Source organism: Triticum aestivum, chromosome 4B, assembly GCF_018294505.1.
Source record: "Triticum aestivum cultivar Chinese Spring chromosome 4B, IWGSC CS RefSeq v2.1, whole genome shotgun sequence".
In the NCBI taxonomy this organism is placed as follows: Eukaryota; Viridiplantae; Streptophyta; class Magnoliopsida; order Poales; family Poaceae; genus Triticum; species Triticum aestivum.
Genome location: NC_057804.1, coordinates 382,620,530 through 382,626,571, shown reverse-complemented (window position 1 = coordinate 382,626,571; position 6,042 = coordinate 382,620,530). Strand labels below are relative to the sequence as shown.

At 44.1% G+C, this 6,042-nt stretch overlaps 1 pseudogene; it reads right to left on the bottom strand.

Annotated features, from left to right (window-relative positions):
- Positions 1-2,700: 2,700 nt before the first annotated feature.
- On the bottom strand, positions 2,701-5,287 carry LOC123090114 (aspartate--tRNA ligase 2, cytoplasmic-like; annotated as a pseudogene).
- Positions 5,288-6,042: the final 755 nt, after the last annotated feature.

The following is a 6,042-nucleotide window of genomic DNA, read 5'->3' as shown; positions in this document are numbered from 1 at the left end:
CTCAAGACGCACACCATTTCAACATGGCGGGGAAGCACTTAATAGCATAAACATTGAATATGAAATACTTCTAAAGTTTAATTTCCAAATTCAACTTGCATGGCACGGACCATGCACTCTAAATCACTAAAAAAGTAAGCAAATTATTAATAGTTTAATAGTGCCAGAAATAATTACAGATACATGCATTGTCTTTAAAATGGATTGATAGGTTATAGAGTATGTGCACGTAAGTGTCAATACTCCTTCAAAATTAATTACAAAAATATAGTGCTAGGCGGATTTTTTTAGCATATAATTCTATTATTGGTGCACAAAAAAGGAGATTTTAGTATATAAAATTACATTTAGTGACATCTCTAACACATTTTTCTTGCATTTTGAACCCCTACGTTGCTGCTACAATTTTAAATTAAAGAAATTATTGAGGATTATATTTATTTTAGGTGGCTCCATGTTAAAAAAATGAGTAATATTAAAAATTATTTTGTCACTCTGAGTTTATTAAGTTCTTAAAATGGAGTCTGATTTTTTACATGTTCTTCCTTGGTCATTGTACCTGAAATATCCCTATGTTGTGAAAAAATCATTCAAAACTCTAGTTATTCTTTTCATGTAGAGCAATACATGTTTTGAATGTTTGAACCTAATTTTATTTCCCGGAAAGGGAAAATATATTCAAATGCTAGTTAATTTTCTCACCAAGAACATGTAGATTGCATGTTTGAGGCAATTTTTGTAAGCGCGGTGTACAGCTAAGTGAGTCCGTGAGTGTACCATCACAAAGCTATAATTTGTGTGTGTGTGTGTATATGCCTATATCATTATATGGGCTGACCATTGGTAGAAAACCGTACGTATTAGTAGGACGTAGGCCTAGTTGCATGCAATGGCCCATGCGGAGGGATGGAAAATAATCCGATCGAGAGATCTGTCATTCCCTCAACTGAAAAAAGAACGCCAGGCTGTCCGACCGATCCGATTGAGAAATTGATCGTTCTCCCATAAAAAAGGCTGAGATTGCTACGCGCGTAGGAAAGGGGCTTGACCAAAGGGATCCGGCTTGCCTGCTCCCTTTTCATGCTCCCATCCCACTTCATCGTACGGTTGTTTTTTTCCTTTTTTCTTTCTAATCTAACCATCTCCCCCCCCCCCTGATTTTAAGGGGTGGGGCCGGATCTTATTGTGTTCCAATCAAATCATGCCACGTATGCGGAACACGGATGGGCACACACGCGGGGAGCAGGCAAGTCTTGTCCTGACCAAAAAAGGTAGAAAAAAAGTTCCCTTTTTTACAGGAATATGCCCATGCATTACAACCGGATAGAAATATTCCCTCACACTCCTACTGAAAAAACACAACTCAAAATAAGGCGCGAGGATCTGGCTGGTGTAGATGTGGTAGAGATAAAGAACTTTCGAGAATTCTCAGGCTTGAACCTTTACATGCAAACAAAACAGCAAATCAATCATCAGATAAATATAACCTGAGCAAGCTTGAGAACTCTCGAAAGTTCTTTATCAGCTGCACATCAACAACGAACACAAATAGCAGTAGCAACATCAACCTAGAGTAATAAAATTATCATCTCATCTCTATCTTCTCAGTCAGATCCCTCGTTCCCTAACCCCCTCGCTCTCTTCTCTTCCCGCCCCATCTCAGAGGATCACATTAGCACGAACAGCAATAAGCAGCGTAGCAGCAAAAATCTGTACATCTCTTACATCTCTCTCCTTTTCTCTCTCATGCTCAGCCTACCTCCCTATCCCTTGCCTCCTCCGTTTGGCACCTTGCACACGTAAGGACGGCTGCATCGATGCCGCTACGACAAGCTAGCTTAATATTTCATGGTTGTGATTGCCCGCAACCTGGACCGAGCCTTGGACGCCAGCTTCCCGAGCTCGCTGCCTCCCCGGCGTTCGTGGCCACGCTGGAGCGCCGATGGACGCCCTGTTCCTGCACGATGGAGATGGACTGGTGTCTGCGCCCCCATAGCCTTGACGGAGCTCTGTCGTGGCCACGAACCTCTACCGTCGGTGGCGGCCACGGAGGAAAGTGCCTAACGTGAAGCTGAGTGCATGGCCATGGCGACATGACACAAGTGCAATACATGACACTCAAAATATGGCAGATTTGAGCTTCTTCATATACTTGTTGACAGTTTAACCTTCTGGCCGTCACTGGGGTGGCGAGCAGAGGCTAGCCAGGTGTTGCTCTTTGCTCATCTTCTATCTCTCGTGGTCGATGAGCGGAGGCGATCGGATTTGAGATTGTGGGTGCGTTGTTTTTTAGGGCGTGCGTGGCGTCTCGATCGGTTGCTAGGCTGTTGTTCTATCGCACTAGGATGGCTGGGCTTAGCTGGGCTCTGGGATCACGCTTTGATGGTTTGATGGTTGGGCTTAGCTGGGCTGGTCTGATCGATCGCTAGGTCCTCCGGTCAATCTGATCGAGAGCGGATGGATCTATCCTTTATTATTAGGTAAAAATACGCAGGTAAAATAGTACGACCTCGTTTATATTACGATTTGTCTATACAAATCGTGAAAGCGTATTATTACAATGAAAAGAAAGCGTATTGTGACGGTGAACCCATGAAGTCAATCCGTGCTTTATTATTAACTAGCAAAAGAGCCCGTGCGTTGCAACGGGTCCGATGGATTGCACTGTGTCCCCCCAAGCATGACAACGTGCGCACAAAATTAGGTACAATTACTGTTAAGGTCAGCCATAGGCTCAATTTCTGTTCCAACTTCCTGCCAAGCAAATAAATCACCAATGCTTAATTCTTTTTCTTTTCTTATTATGATGTCATACATCAGGCTGTGTACAGTAGAGTTAAAATAGCAGTTATATACTGCACGAGAACAGTATAAAATTCAAATGATGAGAGGAAAACATCAGGGTGGTAATGAAATAGCTACATGTTTGTACCTTCAACAGTTGTATTCCTTCCTCGTAACTGAGCCTCAAGATACCCTCTAGGTACTGCAGGAATAAACACAATGTGAGTCGCCATTTCAGCTACAAAACCCAGATATTGTAACATTACTGGAACCACCAAGCAATAAGAAGCAACAAATATTTTACCTTCACTGGTTCAAATGGATACTGCCTATTAATTGCCTCGAGTTCCGTCTTCCAATTTTCATTCAAGTGTCTGAACAATTCTACAAATAATCCATCCACAATATCGCAAATCTGTTTGAAGAAACAAGTTCAGCCATTGTCGTGTTTGTAAATGAAGATTTCCGTAAAAAAAAGTGTTTGTAAATGAAGAGCACTCTACCAAACCTGCTCACCTCAAAGTAGTGCCTCATAATCTCCATTTCAGCGTCCAAACCAACAAACTCACACAGATGCCTATGTGTGTTGGAATCTTCAGCTCTAAACACATCCCCAACCTCTAAGACACGACGGAACCCACCACATATAGCCAGCTGCTTGTGCAGCTGAGGGGATTGTGCTAAACAAGCACACTTGCCATTCTTATATTCAAGTTTGAATACTGCTGCTCCACCTTCACTTGACCCTGAAATCAGCTTTGGAGTGTGGATCCCAATATCTTTTGAGGACAAATATTCTCTGAATTTCTGTAGTATCCAACAATGGTAAATATTTACTAACCAGCACAAAAAAAGCATCAAATGCTGCAGAAATGCATAAAAAATAAATCCGTGCAGCCTTCATAAAACAGCTTTTGTAAAAGCATATGCATTGGCTTGACAAATACATATTCAACACCGAATGATAAAGTTAAAACTCAATCCAATCATTAGTGTAATCAGATTGCAGGCATAACATTAAGATCACTGGATCGATCAGTGTCTAGAAACAACTTAAAAGACCAGCACGGTGCTGAATAAAGGCTTTTTTGCGGGTGCGAAATAATTACAGGCTGAGGCTAAAGTTTTTTCTCTAGAACACGCACAAGGATGTGTATCATATTATTCATATATTATAGAAGAAGAGGCAAGAGCCTATCCACATCATTACGACCAAATGCAATGACAATCCAGCACTAAGTGTTGCTATGGTGCCTGCTCATGCACACTCCACCTAAACGACCACCCAAAAGTATCACTGAAATCCCCACGCAGCAGCCCAGCCAATGCCATGCTTTGGCCCAACGACTCAAAGGGGTCACCAGATCAGATACGTTTAATTCAGTGTCCAAGTAGAATATTTTATCTAAGCTACACAACATATTACTACATAACATGGTATGTTTAGTTCTGCAAACTCAATTCATGAATATATCACTGATAGCAGCAGTCCTAAAAGCAAGAACAAATACCAACATTTTCAACTTGATGTTGTATACGGAAAACGGCTTGACCTGCCGGTGTTCCCGGCTCAATAACTCGATAGTCTAAGCGTGTCCTGACCAACGCAGGGAAGTGGCACTCCCTTCTGCAAAACAACAAGATCCCATCAGCTGAACCCAGATATCATCATCATCGGAGAATTGGAGCAACAACAAAACTATGTCCTCCTCCTTCATGCATTCAAAGAGGAGGCAAGCAAATGCAGATTGTACATGCGGTTGACATACTGCTTCAGCTTTTGCAAACTCCTCCGCACTCCAGCCGACATCCTGCGCGCTGATCGGTAGCCTCGGGTCGGCCCTGGTGATGCAGTAGAGCTTCCTCACCTGAATCTCCAGTTCTCCACCTGCCAGCCATCAAACGGGGATCAGAAAATAACAGACAGACAAAGATCAGCTACGGCAGAAAGAAACCTCTCGCACTGTGGTGTATCTGAGGGGCTTGCCGAGGAGGGTGACGGCGCCCTCCACGACGACGATCGACTCCTTGGGGAGGGACAAGGCGAAGGGCTCCATCTGGGCGCTGCCGGCGAGCACGTTTTGCACGGCCACGGTGCTCCTCATCCCCTGCCGCCGCTCCAGGAAGGCCACATTCTTGGTCTTGGACCCACGGTAGACTGCCTGGGCGTCGCGCGGACCAGCACGGAGCAGCCGGCGGCGGCCTTGTCGAGGCGGCCGATCTCCGCCCACGGTTCATCGGGGACTGCCGTAGGGAGGATCTCCCCGGGGAGGACATCGCCGTAGTTGGCCGCCGAGGGGTCGTCCTCGGCGTCGGGCTGCTGCTTCTTCTTCTCATGCTCCGGCGAGGGGTCCTTGGCGGCGGGCTTCTGCTGCGCCTGCGCGTACTTGGCCGCCTTCTCGGCCTTCCTGGCGTCCCTCTTCCGTTGCTTATTGCTGACGGTGTCTGCGGGGACGCCCGCTTCGGGGGCGGGCGGCGCTTTCTCGGGCTCGGAAGACATCATGTCGTCACCGGCGGGGAGGAAGCGAGCGAAGGAGCAACGTTGAGTGGGCGACGGCGGCGGGCTGAGGCTTAGGCGTGCTAAACAGTGTTTTTTTAAGAAAAAAGACGAAACGTTTTTTCAGATAAAACAGGGACGGCGGGTTTAATTCATAAAGACCACAGGGACCTTTTTATAAAAAAGCCGCAACGGTGAACCCGGAGACCCAATCCGTGCTTTATTATTAGGGAGAGATAACAATAATAATAATAATAATAATAATAATAATAATAATAATAATAATTATTATTATTATTATTATTATTATTATTATTATTACTAGCAAAAGAGCCCGTGCGTTGCAACGGGAGAAGAAAGTACCGTACGGCCCTAACCCAATAACCATGACTAAGTCCCTCAATATGTCTTGCCGAGGCGTCTCTCTCGGCATAAGAAGAGAAATCTGATTTCTTTTTCATGCAAATTTTTTGCCGAGGCATACATTCATGGTTATCGACGGTTTCTTTCGTCTCCTATTTTGCTTTGATGAGGTGTTCATTGCAATCCAGGTCAGTGTCTGTACGAAAGAAAGATGCATCATGCGCTATTGATTAAGGTTTCACCCTAAATAGCATTTAAAAATATTTAACATGTAAACTAACATCATATTCATATTCTACACATTTTTAATCAAATTTCATGTATAAAATGTTAAAATTGAAGTTAGGCTTTAAAGGATATAGGTATTTTAAAAAGTTCGTATTATTTGTCCTAGATGG